Source organism: Callorhinchus milii, unplaced genomic scaffold (genome assembly GCF_018977255.1).
Source record: "Callorhinchus milii isolate IMCB2004 unplaced genomic scaffold, IMCB_Cmil_1.0 Scaffold3, whole genome shotgun sequence".
In the NCBI taxonomy this organism is placed as follows: Eukaryota; Metazoa; Chordata; class Chondrichthyes; order Chimaeriformes; family Callorhinchidae; genus Callorhinchus; species Callorhinchus milii.
In genome coordinates, this window is record NW_024704744.1 from 92,401,084 (window position 1) to 92,421,203 (window position 20,120).

Sequence of the window (20,120 nt, forward strand, 5' to 3'; positions counted from 1 at the left end):
TCTGATAAACTCAACCAAAGCCATGTCATAAACAACCAACATCTGGCGTGAGGAGTGACACACCCTCCCCGGTAACAGCTTTCTGTCTCGGTAATAATAATCCTTGCATTTGATATAGCGCCTTATCACGTCTTCGAGACGTCTCAAAGCGCTTCACGGAATATACTGTGAGCAACAACAAGAAGATTAGATTTGTATAGCCCCTTTCACGTCGGGAGGACAATCCCAATACACAATAAAGTGAATCGACTGGGTATTTTGTGGGCGAAATGCTCGCTCTATGCTACAGTACAATACAAAATTACATTTGTAAAACGCCTTTCACTTCGGGAGGATGTCCCAAAGGCGCTCAACAGTCAGGGAGTAGGACCCGAGCTGCGGGGGGTTGGGATCAGGGAGGGTTGATAGTGCTAAACACCACGTCCCTTCCCAGGCCTCAGGTGAATATAAATTCAATGGAAATACTTGAGTTTTCCCCAACACAATTTCAATGAAAATGACTTGCTCACAGCCTAATGAAATGTCTACAGCGAATACATACAATAATTTACATTCACACAGCATCTCTCGCATCAGGAGGACGTCTCAAAGTCCTTCACCCGCTGGCTGGACCCTGAGCTGGGGGTGGGAGACTCAGGGGAGGGGAAAATGACTGAAAATGCGGTCGAAGAGAATAGGTTTTGAGACAGACCTCGAATGAGCGGAGGGAGGGAAGGAGAGAGGGAAGAAGGAAGGAAGGTTAGGTAGGGAGGGAAGGAGAGAAGGGCAGAGGGAGAGAAGGAGAGAGAGAGAGGATTCCAGGATGTCATTTTTGGAGCAGAATGGCTGAAAGCCCTTGGATGGTGGGGCAGGCAGTCCAGGGAACCTGAAACAGGCCGGAGGCGGAGGTAGAGCTCGAGGAGGTCACAGAGGTTGGGAGGAGCGAGACCGAGGAGGGATTTCAAGGTGAGGACGAGGTTCTTGAACTCTATCCTCTGGGGGATGGGGAGCCAGGCGAGGATGGGGTGATAGGGTCAAAGAGCCTGGTGCGGAAGAGGACACGAGCTGCAGTGTTCTGGATAGTCTGCAGCTTGTGTGCGGAGGAGCTGGGAAGTCTGGGGAGCGGGGGGTTGGTGTGGTCAGGCTGTGACCTCGGTTGTACTGTGTGTGTGTGAGATTGTCATGGTTATTGTGTATCAGGTGACACCGCATCATTAATTAATAACTCTGAGGCGAGCCACTCGCTGATATACTCAACAAAAGCCGTGTCATAAACACCAACATCTGGCGTGAGGAGCGACACACACCCTCCTCACATATAACTCTCTGCCTCATTGCTCGCTCCAGGCTAAACACCACCTCCCCGCTCAGCCCCCAGCCCAGCCCCCAGCCCAGCGCAGAGGCCAGCCCAGCCCCCAGCCCCCAGCCCAGCGCAGAGGCCAGCCCAGCCCCAGCCCAGCCCCCAGCCCCCAGCCCAGCGCAGAGGCCAGCCCAGCCCCCGGCCCAACGCAGAGGCCAGCCCAGCCCCCGGCCCAGCGCAGAGGCCAGCGCAGAGGCCAGCCCAGCCCCCAGCCCAGCGCAGAGGCCAGCCCAGCCCCCAGCCCAGCGCAGAGGCCAGTCCAGCGCAGAGGCCAGCCCAGCCCCCGGCCCAGCGCAGAGGCCAGCCCAGCCCCCAGTCCAGCCGCATGTAAATTCAATTGAAATACCTAAGGTTTGCCTGACAGAATTTTAATGAAACTGACTTGCTCACTGCCTAATGCCCATATCCCTCCATTCCCCCGTCACGCACCCCTCTATTCTCCTCTTCCCCCATCCCTCCATTCCCCTCTCCCCCACCCCTCTATTCTCCTCCCCCACGCCCCTTCTAGTGGTTGATTGTGTGTGTGTGTGTGCGTACGTGGCTGTTATGTGAACTGATTGGGATAATCGAGTGTTAAGAGTCAAAGAAATTGTAAGAGTGAGGATATCACCCGCTCACGGGCGTGTTCAGTCAGTGAGGTTGTTCAGTCAGGTAAAGGCTGGGAGTCTGTCTCGTGTGCACAGAATGCATGAGATTTATAACTCGGCCCTCGCCCATGTTCAGTGTAATAAAGCACTGTCCTACTGAGAGCTCTAAATGAACCCTTGCCCCTCCAGACCCATCCTGGTTAGTTTGAGCAAAGGCTGAGTGCAGCGAGTGCCAATGCACGTTATTTGCTCTCTTCATTCTTTGCCCACATGCAGAAAGTTACTATTCTGGCCATTTGACAAAAAACATCCCTGATTAAGGGTATCTTGGGTGTAAAAAGCTAGATTCATTTTAAGTTTTGGTAAATGTGATTGGGACTAGTAGGATTCTTTCTCAACAAACCACAGCCCTTTTTCCAGGCTCCTAGTACCGTTCTCTTGAATAGTCCTTCAGTCTTCATTAGGAGCTGTGTGTTTAAGCAGTGTCTAAGTAACTTTTCTCTCTCCCCTACCCCCTTCCTTCCGCCCCCAAAAAGTTCTAAACAGTACCTGTCACGACATCACGATCCAAGATCTCTCCCCCCACCCCGAATCACCACCTCCACATGCTCAGTACATTGTGCAGGAGTTTACAATTCCCAAGCAGGATCTTGCCCCCTCACCCTCCCACCATGTCAGAGAAATTGGACATCGGTGGGAATGAAGAACGTGCTAGTTTGACTTTTAAGGCAATGTACTCTAAATAAAGTGTACAGCAGCTCAATAAAATCGTCAGCGGGGGGGAAGCCATCCTGAAGTGCGGAACGTATGTAACTAACCCTATAGTCCACAACGCTGAGATCCATCACCTGATGTTCTGAACCTATAGGTTAAATTACAGCTTTGCCTCCCACATATTGATTATTGTCTGTGCATCCTCTCGCCGGCTCTCATCTCCCCTCTTCTTCCTGCTCTCCTTGAGGGCTGGTATGTAACACAAGGAGGCTCGCTGCACCGTACAGACTGGGACCATTACCCACTGGGAACGTGCTAACACATTTACTAATGATGGTAAGCTTGATTCCTCCCCAAACTGACAGGTCTCCCTCCCCTTGGCAGCGGAAATTAAAACCTTCAATGTTAATTTCCCGATGGAGTCTCCCATCTCCTGTGTATGTTTTATACCAAAGAACAGGAGGGAACAAAGGACGGGCAAGTCAACACCGCCATCCACTGTCTCATTAATGGGCACAATCTGTATTCAGGACAACATAAGCCTCCGAGACCAATCTGGGGTCTGATGCTTCATTGGACTCTTTCCCCAGTTACATAACCCAGTTTAACATCTCAACCCAAAGGACGGCACCCCCCACACTGCAACGCCCCCCCCCTCCCCAGGCGTGGCATTCAGCTCGAGCGTTGCTCACAGTTTCGCTGGAGTGTAACAGGGCGAAATGTTGTGAACGGTGTAAACCAAGCACTTTGACCACAAAACACACAGTCGCTACATTTTATAGTACTGCTTTAAGAGCAGGTGAACTGCAGATAGTCGTTTGTGTGCGGCGAGGAGGTCGAGGACGGCCATCTTTTACACTGGCACATAGGCTATACCTGTCTTAAAGGGTAATGGGCACTCAGCCCCCTCGCCCACCCCAACCCAAAAAATATTTTCACCCGGTAAAGAAGACCCTTCAGTACATTGATCTCATCCCTCCAGAATGCCCACCTTACTGTCCCCCACCACAGCATTGCATCTGTGTTGAGACGTCCTCCTGACGTGAAAGGCGCTACACAAATGTAATTTTGTTGGTGCTGTTGTATCTGGGGCATTGTTAGCCAGGACACCGGGAGAGAGAAACTCTTCTCTTTTCAAGTTAGTGCCGGGGGAATCTTTAACGTCCACCTGAAGGTGAGCTCAATGCCCTGACGTGGCGCTTTGAACCCACAACCCCTTGACCCAGATGTGCCAAAGTAAGTAACTGAGCCAGGCTTTCACACGACTGTTTGGTATGTTCCTATGTATTTAAGCACTTGTAAATGCCACTCCCTGTTCCATGCACTGCCTTCAATCAATAATTCAAGAAAAAATAAATAAACCACAATTGATCTGCTAAAGCTTGCACAATGTGATGTGCAGGCTGTGTATCAATCAAAGTGCAGCCCAGGATCCCCACTCTCAGGGCTGACATATAAACTACAGAACCTCACCATAGAAAATAATAATCCTCGCTTCTGTTGCAGCACCTTATTATATTGTTGAGATATCTCAAGGTGTTTCACAGGATTTGGTGTAAAGTGTGTACTGTCTGACTGGGTGCAGTAATTGTAGGTGTATGCTGCAGACAATTTGTACAGAGAAATATCCCACAAACAACCATGAAGTAATAGAACCATTTTGTCATCTCGGAGGTTGTCGGCCAAGACACCGGGAGAGAGAAACTCCCTTCTATTTTCTGAGAGCGCCGCGGGATCTTTAACGTCCACTTGAACAGGCACAGACGGGAACTCGGTTTAACGTCTCATCAGAAGGACGGCACATCTGACAATGCAGGTCTCCCCCAGCACTGCGCTGGAGTGTCAGCCTGGACTGTGAGTTCGAAGTCCTGACGCTGATTGTTGACTACAGAGCGTTAGCAGCTCAGCCAGACTGAGATTCGCAGAGCACGAGTGACAATTGAAAGTGGGTCATTAAGCACTGTAATTGGACAGCAAACTGAACATCTCTTGAACAGAATATTCCGCCGGCTTGGACCTAATAGATTATCATTTTTCTTGCATTAACCAGCAATTTAAAATAATTGTGCGCTTAATTATTTGACAGGAGAAGCCTGTGTTAAATCAAACACTGACACCAAGATCAAACATTGCTATTTGTTGTCAATATTTGTGTCCAGGGACTGCAATGTGGTGCCTGTGGGTGGGGTAAGGCTGGGCTACTTACACACTACTACCTCTCTCCACACAGTTTCACAGGGCTGATGCTGATAACCTTTTCAACAATTCCAGCGCTCTGAGACACTGCCCCTGCATGGAGAGCACTGTATAAACACACGTTATTTTTGTTTATTCCTTACTTGAGGTGGTCAGCCTGGTTCAATCACTCACACTCTTGCCTCTGAGCCGGAAGGTTGTGGTTCAAGCCCCACGTCAGAGATTTTGAGCTCACAGTCTAGGCAGACAGTCCAGCTCAGCGCTGGGGGGATCAGTGTCGGATTGTCGGAGGTGCCATCCTTCGAATGAGACGTTAGAACGAGGCCCCATGTGTGCCTGTTCAGATGATGTTAAAGGTTCTGCGGGATTACTGGAAAAGAGAAGGGAAGTTCTCTCTTCCCATGTCCTGGCTGACAATCTCCTAAATAAAAGTGGTCATTCATTTCATGGTCGTTTGCGGGACATTGCTGTGTGGAAATTAGCCACCACGTTCATCTGCAAATACACATTCACTACAGCTTCCAGTAAATCCTGTGAAGCGCTTTGACGTGAAAGACAATTAATCAAATGTAAGGATTCAGGTTTACTCATTTATTTGTAAATGGAGAGACAGATTGATAATAATAAGTGAGCATTCGTGATAAAATAATCCAAACTCATCCGCAAAGAACAGCAATGTCACTACAGCCCATTACACACTGCCTGGCCGCACTCCTACACTATCCCCGAAAACTATAAACCATTCCAGCATTAAATCTGACATTTAAAGAAACCGTCATTCTACAACTGGAGTGAAGCAAATTTAAATGTAAAAATTAATTGCATTTTGATGGTGATGAATCTTATCAGAGTAAAATTACGAAGACAATTCTGCCCTAGGCCAATCAACGTGCCAATGCATTATAATAATATCATGTCGGGAGGACGCCTCAAAGTGCTTCACGGACTTTACTGTCAAGTGTTTGGTAGAACGTGGCAGCCAATTTGCACCCAGCGACCTCCCACAAACAGCCATGAAGAGAGTGACAGATGTTACCTGCGGGATTGTTGGCCAGGACACGGGGATAACAACTTGCATCTAAGCAGTGCCTGCGAGCAGGATGACGTCTTACGGGGATGGGAACGGACGCCGAGCGGGGAAAAAGAAGTGGAAGAGGGCAACAGGCACAGAGGAAGAGATGGGATGGCGCGCATTCACGCGCGCACACCCACAATCAGAGCCAGCGTTAGGCTGATAAATAGGGTTGAGGCGGAGGGGGAGAGACTGATAGAGAGGGGGTGAGGCAGGGGAGGGGAGACTGGTAGAGAGAGGGTGACTTGGAGGGGGAGAGACTGATAGAGAAGGCGATGTTGTGTCAGAACACAAGCTCAAGTGTTGTGGGGCCTGAATCCACCATAATAAAATGACATTCCTTTCATTTGATACTGCACCTATCAAATATCAGATCAGATGTCTTGCCTGCGAAATGCAGTGACTGTGTTGTAGAGGGAATGTGTCCCAGAGGTGAGAGTGCCACAGACACAGTGAATTAATCTCGGTGTCTGACAGTCAGTAAGATACCTCAGCTCCTTGCTCAGATCAGAAATGTCTTCAAAGCCTTCTTGCTGGCTGCTGAAACACACCACTGCATAAGGCTTTGAAATGGAAAAGACTTTCGCTTTGGGAGAGGAGATGAAAGTGCGGGTGTCTTGCTGAACAACGAAAGCCCCAAAACGTTCAAATCAGACACAAGAAAATTCTCCACATAAAATAACTAAACGGCAGCACAGAGCAATGAGCCACCATATTCTATAACCTAAACTTCTGTTGTGCTTGAGGAAAGCTCCTCTCCCTTGTTCTACAATATCAAGGGTCTTCCGTCTGTCTGTACAGTGACAAGACCTGACATGCTAGATGTGCTTTAAAGGGTGGCATCTGTCTGAGTTTCATCATTCAAAGCTGCTCATATTAAATCACGGATTAAAGGAAAGTAGAAAACCACATGATAAAACGTAGGGGGCGAGACGGAGGGGGAGAGACTGATAGCGAGAGGGTGAGAAGGTGGGGGGGAGACTGACAGAGAAAGGGTGAGGCAGAGAAAAAACTGCTAGAGAGGGGGCGAGGCAGAGGGGGAGAGACTGATAGAGAGGGGGCGAAGCAGAGGAATAAATGCAAGGATTCCCAATTGTACAGAATTTTAGTTCCGCATGTAATTAAACAAACAAAATTGTCTGGAGACAGATTTATTTTTAATGCAAATACTCCGCACCAGCAGACCCCTATGTGATTTATCAGGAGCTGTGTGTGTGCCCGTATGTGTACATGTAAGTGAGTTTCAAAGACAAGCAAATCGCCAAACTGCTCAGGGCACAAACTGCTGTGTTATGAGGCTGAATTATTGCGTTACTGGGCACTCACTAACAACTCTTTCTCTCCACATCATAAAAGCAATACTGGTCACAAAACGAGGGTTTAGTAGCTATTTCATCTGCAGATAAGCATAACATGACCCCAGTCAGACACTCCCTCTCTCATTCCCCAAAACCTCAAACAGGGATCATTCCCCTCTCCGCACTAGCCATTGATGGGAACAGGAGCAATGCCCTAACACTGCCTGGTAAGGGTCGGACGCAAGTAAAATAAAACCCCTTACATTTGATACAGTGGCGTATCATGTAATAAAGGTGTCTCAAAGCGCACTGACCGTGCATTTTCTACATGAACACGGCAGCCAGTTTCCACACAGCAGCTTCCCACAAACAGCCATGGAGTGAATGACTCATTTTGTTTAACCAGGGATAGCTTTTAAATTTTTTTTTAATCAATTTATTCAATTATTTATTTATTTTTACACACACACACGTGCGCTAAGAGTTGTTAAGGTCTGGAGTGCACTGTCTGAAAGGCTGGTGGAAACAGATTCAATAACAACCTTCAAAAGAGAATTGGATGCGTACTTGTAAAGGAAAAAAAATTGCAAGGATATGGGGAAAGAGCGGGGGAGTGAGAGTGAGTGGGCAGCTCTTCCAAAGAGCCGACACTGGCACGATGGGCCGAATGGCCTCTTTCTGTGCTGCAACATTCTATGATTTTATCTGCGGCCAGGACACTGGGAGAGAGAATCTCCCTTCCCTTTTCCAACAGCGCCGCGGGATCCTTAACAGGCACAGACGGGACCTCGGTTTAACATCTCATCAGAAGGACGGGGCCTCTGACAATGCAGCGTGACAATAGAATATAGAGACGGGGCGACAAAGGAAGGATCGGCTGATAGCAATGATAGCGCTTCCCGCTGCTTGTTGTTGCTGTTTTTTCGGTGATTACTGCTGTATAGCTCGTTGAAGGGTTTCGACGGGATGTAAAACTGTCACGTAACAGGACGTATCAGAAGGAGTCTCCTCGATTAGGAAGGGAAACTGTGTGTGTTTCTGGTCAGCATACTGTGCGCTCCAGCAGCAACATTGCCCGTCTATCTTCAGGCTCCAGCATCAAAATGCCCTTTCCCCCAATTGGTGCCCCGATGCCCTTCACCCAGATGTTCGTTGTGAAGACATCAGGTCTTCAACAACAACAATAACAAATTTCACACACACGCCTTTCATATCGGGAGGATGTTGGATAGCTAAGGGTTTCACCCGAGCCGGGGGTTGGAAGCTCTTGGCCAAATTATTGTTGTTTATTCCTTACCTGAGGTGGTCAGCCTGGCACAGTCACTCACACTCGTGCCTCTGAGTCAGAAGGTTGTGGGTTCAAGCCCCTCGTGGGGACTTTGAGCTCACAGTCCAGGCTCAGTGTCGGGAGAGGGTGTGTGGGGGGGGAAGCATTGCATTTTTAGATATGTCATCCTTTAGATAAGACCCTAAAATAGGTCCTGTCTGCCTGTCCAGGTGGACGATAAAGATCCCGCAGCACTGTTTGAGACGAGAAGGGAGTTTCTCTCCCCCAGATACAACTGGTCGCTTGCTTGATGGCTGTTTAACACGGCATTGGTGAGTGCAAATGGGCTGCTGCTGTTTCACTCACAAATACTGTCAATCCACTTTGCGGGAAGTTTGTGAGACGTTATTGACGGGATCAGTCACAAAATCAAATGCAACTCTTCATTATTATTATAATTATTATCCAGTCAGAGGTACTGTACACAGCTGTGTAGCGGTTGCCTAGTAACCAGGGTATCATAAGACAGTTGCTATCAGTAGACTCAATGGGACGTCATGCGTCCAGCTGGGAGGGTTCGAGAGCTGTCACTTGTCAGCGTGTGGATGCAGATCAACGCTTCAAAGGGTCCAACAGCACCAGAATCAAACAACATGCTGCAGACAAGGGCCTTACATTTCCTTCCAGGAAACGACTTGTCAGGAATCTGCCCGAGTATCGATTTACACTCTGACCTTCAACGAGAAGGATTCGGGCCTTGATAAAATACAACCCCGCCACCAACCCACAGCCGTTCTCAACAAGCTCAGCGACAAAGGCATCATGCGTTCGCTTTCTGGGTGGATTGTGTGTTAGTGAAGTTCCCCCTTTGACAGCACCACAGTTGAGGGGTTCAGGAACCACCGGGGTTGTATTGTAATGGATTGCGATCGATTGCCACTCAGTGCCTCTGCACTCCCTGTTCTCCAAGGTGACGTGCCTGGCAATGGAGTGTCGATATCGAGCCCATCCTCTGTGACGGTCTCTGGTCCGGTTCCTGAGCCAGTCGGGTGCGCAGTATTCCAGGGCACTGCTGTTGACAGCGCAGCCCACCCTGGCTCATCGGCAGGACCTGGGAGGGCAAACCAGTCACTGTGGCCAGGGAATGCTCCCACTCAACCTGGAGGAGTGGGGTGCTGGGGGGGATGAGCAAACAGGGCCGAGCTCAGACGTGTTTGAATGATGTGAGGGAGGGAGGGAGTCGGAGCCACTGCGGGATGAATAACTGCCTGATTTTATGAATCAACTTGACCTAAATATTTTAATAGAACAACTCCCTTCACAACTTTTCCTTTTAACTGTGTCTAGGCCTTTGTTGTGTAATAAATCGTCCTTTGCTCAAACTGTTCCAAGTCAAGGTCGGCTCTGAGGGTTTTCCCCTGGTTTAGCTGGTGGTCTCCAGCGGTTAACCCAACCCTTGCTCCTGGCTGCCCAGGCCTTGGCGCTTGTCATTAGGGTAACATTCCACTTACACATTTATACTTCAACTTAACCCAAACATTATATATACTTGTGTGTCAGCAGTGCTCTCGCCTCAGAGTCAGAAGGTTGCAAGACCATCAACCTCTCCCTGTCATCTGGCGCTGTTCCTTTCCTCCCTCAAAAAGCCACTATCACCCCCACCTTGAAGAAACCTTCCCTTGACCCATCACAGCTATCCAGCTACCGGCCCATTCAAACCTCCCTTTCCTATCCAAGGTCCTTGAGAGAGCCGTTGTCTCCCAGCTTCGCTCTTTCCTATCCTCCCACTCCCTCCATGAACCCCTCCAATTGGGTTTGGAGGGATTCATGGAGAAACTGCTCTGGTCAAGGCCACAAACGACATCCTGACCATGTGCGACCAGGGCTCCCTCTGTCTCCTCGTCGTCCTTGACCTCTTCCCTGCCTTTGACACTGTGGACCATTCAATCCTCCTCCACCGCCTCTCCTCCCACTTCAATCTTCAAGGTTCTGTCCTTGATTGGTTCAGGTCCTACCTTTCACACCGCCTCCACTTTGTTGCAGCAAACGGCTTTTCTTCCAGCCCCCGCACCGTCTTGTGCGGTGTTCCTCAGGGCTCTGTCCTCGGTCCCCTCCTCTTCACCCTCTACATGCTCCCCCTTGGTGACATCATCTGCAGACATGGGGTAAATTTCCACATGTATGCGGATGACACCCAACTCTACCTCTCTGCCTCCACTCTCAACTGCAGGACTACTGAGGTCCTGACCGACTGCCTGTCCGACATAAAGTTCTGGACGAGGGACAACTTTCTCCAAGTCAACGTCTGCAAGATCGAGGCCCTCCTGATTGGCTCGCGCCAGAGCCTCCGCACCTCAGGCGCTGGCAGCATCAGCCTCCACAGCTGCACATTCAACCTCACTAAGCTGGTCAGGAACCTGGGTGTTTGACCCTGAACTGTCCTTTTTCCCCAACATCCGCGCCATGACCAGCACTGCCTACCACCACCTCCGCAACACTGCCAGACTCCGCCACTGCGTCACCCCTCAGGCTGGCGAAACCCTCACCCACGCATTCGTCACATCAAGGCTCAATTATGGAAATTCCCTCATCGGTCTTCCCAACTCTTCCCTTCACAACCTGCAGATCATCCAAACTCTGCAGCTCATGTACTCTCACACACCAGCCTCCGTGACCCCATCACTCCCACCCTCCCCCGACTCCACTGACTCCCCATCGCCCAGAGGATCGAGTTCAAGATCCTTGTCCTCACTTTCAAGGTCGTCCATGGCCTTGCCCCCTCCTACCTCTCTGTCCTGCTGACTCCCTACCAACCTGCCCGCTCCCTCCGCTCATCAGGCTCCGGCCTGCTCCATGTCTCCTGCCCGACCCGCCCTACCATCGGTGTCCGGGCTTTCAGCCTCTCTGCCCCCCCCTCTGGAACCCCATCCCACAGTCCTTTCGCCTCGTTTCCTCCCTTGCCTCCTTCAAAGCCGGTCTCAAGACTCTTCTCTTCGATCGTGCCTTTGGTCTCCCTCTCACCTCTCTCCCTTCCATCACCCCTACACCACCCCTCCCGCATGCTCGGGCCCCAACACCTGGCTGTTCAGCGCTTTGGGACATTCTCCCAACGTGAAAGGCGCTCTATAAATGTAATTTTGTTGTTGTTGTTGTGGGTTTCAAGCCCCATGTTGGGGACTTTTGGAAAAAGAAGGGAGTTTCTCTCTCTTGCCTGGTGTCCTGGCCAACAACACCCCAGATACAATCGGCCATTGACTTCATGGCTGTTTGTGGGTCATCGCTGTATGAATACTGGCTGCTGGGTTAACTTACAAACAGACAGATGCTGCACTTTATAGTAAATCCTGCGCAGGGATTTGAGACATTTTGACGATGTGGTGAGGCGCAGTGCCAAATGCGAGGATTACCATCATTATACAATAATAAAATATGAAACTGCAAAAGCAAACTGCAGACAACCTGGAAGCTGTGTCAGTGTTTCCCTCCAGCCAGGGCACAACTTAGCATTTCATGTCCAAATGATGTGAAATCACAGCCCTGTTGATGAGCGGGAACGTGGTCAATATCGGTAAACACGGAGGAGAATGTTAATCTGCCAGCCCTGTGTGAGGTGAAATGAAGAAGAGAAACAACTTGCATTTGTGTAGCTCCTCAGCACATCAGCCCTCGCAGTCTCTCACCAGCTGTCACTGTGGAGGGGAGTCGATTGTAGACAAATGTGGCAGCCATTTACACCAGTGCTGGCCTGGGAAGGGAATACAGTGTCACTGGCTGCACAAACTCATCCAGGAAACAACAATTCGGCACAGAAACAAACAAAGGAAAACGGTAGGAAAAATACTGCAGACCCTGGAAATTTGAAATGAAAACAGAAGTCGCTGGGAACACTCAGCGGGTCATCAACCTGAAACGTTAACTCACTTTCCTCTCTCCATAAGATGCTGTCTGACCTTCTGAGTGTTCCCAGCAGCGACTTCTGTTTTTATATTAGAGGAAAATAGGAATCGGACAAAGCCATTCTGCCCGCACAGTCTGTTCCACCAGTTTAATGTATAACATGCACACACACTCACTCACTCACAAACACACACACACAAATAATAATATAATAATAATAATCCTTGCATTTGATATTGCGCTTTTCAAGTCGGGAGGAAGTCCCAAAGCGCTTCACAGAACACACTGTAAAGTGAATTGACTGTATATTTGTGGGCGAACGCGGCAGCCAATTGCGCACAGCAGTGTCCCACAAACAGTCGTAGATTGAAAATGACCAATTTTTATTATTGTTTTGTTTTGGAGGGATTATTATTAGGCTCTGTGTGGAGTAAGGAAACTTGCCCAAGGTTTCGCCCTCTGCCTGGAATTGAACTCAGGTCTCTCACTTGCAAAGCGAGTGCTCTAACCACTGAGCTACAGGACTCCACAAACACACATGTATGCACAAAATAATATTTTCTGGATATCTCGTAGATCTGGCCAACAATCCCCCAGATACAATTGCATGTTCACTCCATAGCTGTTGCTGCGTGACAACAGGCTGCCATGTTCGCCCATAAAATACACAGTCACTACACTTTACAGTCAATCGTGTGAAACGCTTTGAGACCTTTTCGACATATAACAAACGTAAGGCTTATGATTATCGTTATGATTATAGTTATTAATGCCCGCTGAATGGAGATCTGTCACAGGCTCACACTGGACTCAATCCACAACAGTGTCGGAACCCACCGCAACAATTTACATTTAAACTGTCAGGAAGAGAGCTCAAAACACTTCACACACGCTGTAACCCAGAGCCAGAGACAGTACAAACTGGCCGCTTCAATATCAAACTGCCACCAATGGTCGCCACCCCTACACTGCTGGGCTAATTCAGGTTGAAGTGTGATAATAACGTTGGGTGGATGTCTCAAAGCACTTTCACAGCAGGGCGGGGGGTGGGGGGGGAGAAATGTCTGAAAGTGCAGCCGAAAACGAGGGTCTTGAGATGGACCTTGAAAGAGGCAAGGGAGGGGGCAAGGCGGAGGGACTCCAGGGTAGAGATCCCGAGAGCGGGTGCAGAAAGGTTGAATGTCTGACCGCCGATCGTGGAGCAGGGGTACGGAGCAGGCTGGTGCCCACTGAGCGGAGGGAGTGGGCGGGTCGATTTGAGGAGGTTACAGAGATCGGGTGGGGGTGAGACCGTGGAGGGATGCACAGAGCGGGAGATGCAACAAGGAAATAAGTCATTTAGCCAAAGTAGTCCATGACAGTTTTTATGCTCCACACAATTCTTTGCCCCTCTCTATACCCATCTTCCACACCCCTCTATTCCTCCTCCAATACTCTATTCCCTTCTCCTCTCCCACACCACGCTCTCTATTGCACTCTCCAACTCTCCTCTATTCCCCTCTCCCACACCCTCTATTCCCCTCACACTCTCCCCTTGTGCGTGAAGACCTTCCTCCTAACCTCCCTGTTAGAGCCGTTATGGACTGACTTATCCTAATAATGTCTCTGGACAGGGACTCACCATCAACACCATTGTTAGCGATAAATACTATTAATATAGAATATTATGAGTTGGGTAAATGTAAGTCAATGTTTGCAGTAAATCTCTGAGTTACAAACACATTCGATAAAACGATGTTTGACCATCCGCACTGGGCCAAGAAGCTCAGCTGATTACTTCTACACCACTGTCACCCTCAGCTCTCCGCTCCCCGGCCACCCCAACTCTTCCCTCCACAAGCTGCAGATCATCCAGAGCTCTGGAGCTCGTGTCCTCTCCCACACCAGGCTCCGTGACCCTATCGCCCCAAACCCCTCGCCCAGCTCCACTGGATCCCCATCCCCCAGAGATTGAGATCCTCGTCCTCACCTGTAAATCCCTCCACCATCTCACCCCCACCCGACCCGCTTTCGAATCGTCCAAAGAGCGGACTCCTGTAGCTTAGTGGTTAGAGCGCTCATTTTTCAATTTCTGGGTTCAAATCTCGGGCAGGGTGAAACCTTGGTAAGTTTCCTTACTCCGCACCTACCAGTAACTGGGAACCTGGTTGTTATTCGATTGTTAGTTGATTGGCGGATGGCTTTTCCGGAATAAGGCGCTATGTCAAATGCAAGGATTATATTATCATTATTATTAAGAGCAATGTCTTTCACTGAATCTCTGGCAACTTTCCCCACCCCCACCCCCCACCCTTCTTCCTGCCCGTACTCCCATCTCCACCTGCCCACAGCAAACCATCGACACTAATAACAGCAGCAAAACCACCAACAACAACCACGACAACAATTAAAAAGATTTAAACAGATGAGTTGGTTGGGCAGAGGAATAGCAGTTGAAATAATACAATGTGGACAAATGTGAGGTTAAACAATTTTCGGGGGAGAAGGATAAGGAGATCAAGTATATGTTGGGATAAAATATTGAAAGCAGTGGAAGAGCAAAGAGACCTGGGGTTAATGTACATACACCCTTAAAGGTGGGATGGTGGACAAAGCTGTCCAAAAAGCTAATTGTCTTAAAGCTAGGTTTTATAAAAGCATTAAATAAATCACCAGTTAGACCACAGTTAGAATATTCTGCCTAGTATTGGTCAGATCATCTTAGGAAACAGAGGAGAAGCAGATGAGATTTACTAGGATGATAACAACACCAAATTACATTTACACAGCGCCCTTCACATCGGGAGGACGTCCCAAGGCGCTGGACAGCCAGGGATTTGGACCCGAGCAGTGGGTTGGGATCAGAGGAAGCGGAGGGCAGGGAGGGTCAGGGTAGGAGGGTGGTCAACAGCCTGGTCGAAGAGGAGAGTCTTGAGGCGCGTTTTGAAGGAGGCAAGGGAGGGAGTGAGGCAAAGTGACTGTGGGATGGAGTTCCAAAGGTGGGGGCAGAGAAGCTGAAGATCTGACCACCGATGGTGGGGCTGGCCGGGCAGGGGACATGAAGCAGCCCGAAGCCTACAGCCCAGAGGGAGCGGACAGGTTAGCAGGTCCCAGAAGTAGGGAAGGAGCAATAACACCAGGGATGAGTAGTTTGTCCTATGAGAGGTGACGGGAGAAACTGGGACGTTTCTTGCTGGAACAAAGCAGGTTGAGGGGTGACCTGATCGAGGTCGTTAAAAGGATGATGGTTTTGATAAGGAGACACTATTCCTCCTGGTCGGTGAGTCAGCGACTAGGGGGCAACAAAGTAAGATAGCTAGTAACCAGCAAATGGAGGCTAGGAGAAATGTTTTTGACACCGAGCGGTTAGGATAGGGAATGTCCTGCCAGGAACAACGGATAAGGCAGAATCCATATTAGCTTTCAAGAACTAGGAACTAGATAAATATCTTAAAACGAGTCAGCTACAGGGGTGTGGATTGCTCCAAAAAAAAAAGCCAGCACACACACTCTGGGCTGAATGACCTTCTGCTCCAACGCCAAGAACAGCGTCGACTAAACACCATTAAAAAAAATTAACATATAAAAGTTCACAAACAGTCGTGGATTGAGTGACCACTTTTTTTTAAAGATTTGTGCAAAACCGTACACGGGCTTAATATCAATTAATATAATAATAATTATTGAGTGACCAAACAATTTTCATTTTTTTCGAAGTAATTATTACCGCCCCGGAAAAGTGATCTGCCAATCGACTAACAGCCGGGTTCCTACTTACTGCTAGGCGGGTGGAATAAGGAAACTTGCCCAATGTTTCGCCCTGGTCCTCTCACTTGCGAGGCGAGCGCTCTAACCACTAAGCCTCAGGACTCCAGATAGTGGGAGAGATAGAGAGAGGGAGAGACAGAGAGGTCCAGAGGCTTGGACTCTTTGTTGTACTCGCGCAAAGAGGTGAAGGCAAATGGAGAGAAAATAAGACGATACAAACCCTGAGAATAAGAGTCACAAAACAAAAATAAAACTGTTTCCATCCACAGAAAGGTTCACAGACATCACAGAACTCCCACTGAAAGGTGAGAAGGAACCTTCTCCTTTGCCAAAGAAATAACAACTTGCATTCACACATCTCTCACACACACACACATCTCACACACACACACATCTCACACACACACATCTCACACACACATCTCACACACACACATAGTACAAGTGCACACACACACATTAACCAAAGGGAACGGAGGGAGGTGAGGGAGGGAGCGATGTGGGGGGGGTGAAAGAATAAAATATACGATTGACAAATAAGTAAAGCAAGAACACAGAATATTAACTGAAGCCAAGAAGAGGAAAAACTAATTTAACAGCTTACAAATTCCCTCAACAACAACAACGACGACGACAACTTGTATTTATATAGCGCCCTCCACGCCGGACGGCATCTCAGAGCGCTTCACAGTAACGGACCCCGGGGCCGAGCCGGGGGGAGGGGGGGGAAGGTGACCAAAGGCGCGGTCGAAAAGAAAGGACTTCAGCAGAGACCTGAAAATGGGAAGGGAGGGAGTGAGACGAAGGGAGTGAGGAAGGGAATTCCAGAGCCTCGAGGCATAGTGGCTGAAGGCACGGCCGCCGAGGGGGGAGCGGAGGACTCGGGGGACGAGGAGGAGGCCAGACCCGGAGGAACGAAGGCAATGGGCACTGTTGTGAGGAGAGAGGTCAGAGAGGTAGGGGTGGGGGCAGAGGGGTGGAGGGATTTGAAGCCAAGGGTGATAAAAAACTCAGCATATATAGAAAAGACAAGTGAGCAAATCGGATTACAATAAATGGCATTTTAAAATCAATCTCACAGCTTCTGAAGCACAATCTTTCTCAGGAATTCGCTTCTTTTTTTAAACATTTTAACACGAATGATAACACGGTCACTCACTCCAATGGGACACTGCTGTGCGCAATTGGCTGCCGCGTATCGCCCACAAGACATATATATATATATATATATACAGTCAATTCACTTTGCAGTATGTTCTGTGAAGTGCTTTGAGAGGTCTTGAAGACGTGGTAAGGCACAGCAGGAGGGCGGACAATCACATACAATATGGTACACAGTACTGTCTGCACACAAGCATTCACAGGAGAATTCTTTGCAATGGTCCTGCCCAGCCCGGCACTGCCCCCCCAGCCCGGCACTGCCCCCCCCCCCCCAGCCCGGCACTGCCCCCCAGCCCGGCACTGCCCCCCCCCCCAGCCCGGCACTGCCCCCCCCCACCAGCCCGGCACTGCCCCCCCCCCAGCCCTGCCCCCACCCCCCAGCCCGGCACTGCCCCCCCAGCCCGGCACTGCCCCCCCAGCCCGGCACTGCCCCCCCAGCCCGGCACTGCCCCCCCCAGCCGGCACTGCCCCCCCCCCCCAGCCCGGCACTGCCCCCACCCCCAGCCCGGCACTGCCCCCCCCCAGCCCGGCACTGCCCCCCCAGCCCGGCACTGCCCCCCCAGCCCGGCACTGCCCCCCAGCCCGGCACTGCCCCCCAGCCCGGCACTGCCCCCCCAGCCGGCACTGCCCCCCCCCCCCAGCCCGGCACTGCCCCCCCAGCCCGGCACTGCCCCCCCAGCCCGGCACTGCCCCCCCAGCCCGGCACTGCCCCCCCAGCCCGGCACTGCCCCCCAGCCCGGCACTGCCCCCCCAGCCCGGCACTGCCCCCCCAGCCCGGCACTGCCCCCCCAGCCCGGCACTGCCCGGCACTGCCCCCCCCCCCCAGCCCGGCACTGCCCCCCCCCCAGCCCGGCACTGCCCCCCCCCCCAGCCCGGCACTGCCCCCCCCCCAGCCCGGCACTGCCCCCCACCCCCAGCCCGGCACTGCCCCCCCCCCAGCCCGGTACTGCCCCCCCCCCCCAGCCCGGCACTGCCCCCCCCCCCCCCCAGCCCGGTACTGCCCCCCCCCCCCAGCCCGCCCCCCCCAGCCCGGCACTGCCCCCCCCCCCAGCCCGGCACTGCCCCCCCCCCAGCCCGGCACTGCCCCCCCCCCCCAGCCCGGCACTGCCCCCCCAGCCCGGCACTGCCCCCCCCCCAGCCCGGCACTGCCCCCCCCCCCAGCCCGGCACTGCCCCCCCAGCCCGGCACTGCCCCCCCCCCAGCCCGGCACTGCCCAGAGTCCAGCCCAACAAGGCACCAATCCTGGGGTGGGGGTAGATGAGTTGCCTGATCATCTCGGTGTGTTACCTTCTCACACTCGGGGGCTCTGGTCATGTCGCAGAGGAGACCAACAGCTGATTGATCATCTGGAAACAGCCCCAGCGGAGCACTGCCCCCCCCACCCCCCACCCACACCCCCACCCACACAGCCCCAGATACACAGCCCCAGATACACAGCCCCAGCTACACACACACCTCCAGTACACACACACACAGCTGCACACACAGCTACACACACACAGCTACACACACACACACAGCTACACACACACACAGCTACACACACACAGCTACACACACACAGCTGCACACACACACACACACAGCTACACACACACAGCTACACACACACAGCTACACACACACACACACACACAGCTACACACACACACACACACAGCTACACACACACAGCTACACACACACACACACGCACACACACACAGCCACACACACACACACAGCTACACACACACACACACACAGCTACACACACACAGTTACACACACACAGCTGCACACACACACACACACAGCTACACACACAGCTACACACACACACAGCTACACACACACAGCTACACACACACAGCTACACACACACACACACACACAGCTACACACACACAGCTGCACACACACAGCTACACACACACAGCTACACACACACAGCTACACACACACAGCTACACACACACACAGCTACACACACACAGCTACACACACACACAGCTACACACACACGCAGCTACACACACACACACACACACACACACAGCTACACACACACACACAGCTGCACACACACACACAGCTACACACACACACAGCTACACACACACGCAGCTACACACACACGCACTACACACACACACACACACACACACCACAGCTACACACACACACACAGCTACACACACACACAGCTACACACACACAGCTACACACACACACACACAGCTACACACACACATACACACACAGCTACACACACACAGTTACACACACACACACAGCTACACACACACACAGTTACACACACACACACAGCTACACACACAGTTACACACACACAGCTGCACACACACACACACACACACAGCTACACACACAGCTACACACACAGCTACACACACACAGCTACACACACAGCTACACACACACAGCTACACACACACACACACAGAGCTACACACACAGCTACACACACACACACACACACACACAGCTACACACACACACACACACACAGCTACACACACAGCTACACACACACACACACACACACACACACACACACACACACACAGCTACACACACACACAGCTACACACACACACACACACACACAGCTACACACACACACACACAGCTACACACACACACACACAGCTACACACACAGTTACACACACACACACAGTTACACACACACACAGTCGGAGCTGCACACACACACAGTTACACACACAGTTACACACACACACACGGCCGGAGCTCCAGGCGGTGGAGGGGAGACGGTGTGCGGTGACCGCGAAGCTCTGCACTGCCCTCACACTCACTGCTCCGCTGCCCGTCCTCAG

At 51.2% G+C, this 20,120-nt stretch overlaps 1 protein-coding gene across 4 annotated transcripts in view; it reads right to left on the reverse strand.

Moving 5' to 3' along the window:
- The window catches only part of LOC103171709 (1-phosphatidylinositol 4,5-bisphosphate phosphodiesterase beta-4), a 123,518-nt gene extending 103,398 nt beyond the window's left edge, over positions 1 to 20,120 (reverse strand). For 2 of the 4 annotated variants that reach the window (XM_042332842.1, XM_042332839.1), the window contains exons 1-2: positions 18,566 to 18,673; positions 12,111 to 12,218 (exon numbers count right to left, since the gene is read on the reverse strand). The gene's annotated coding sequence lies outside the window, so the exon portion shown is untranslated. Of the gene's footprint in view, positions 1 to 12,110; positions 12,219 to 12,394; positions 12,410 to 18,565; positions 18,674 to 20,099 lie in introns of those variants that run through there. The other 2 variants (XM_042332841.1, XM_042332840.1) reach the window with 2 other exon arrangements.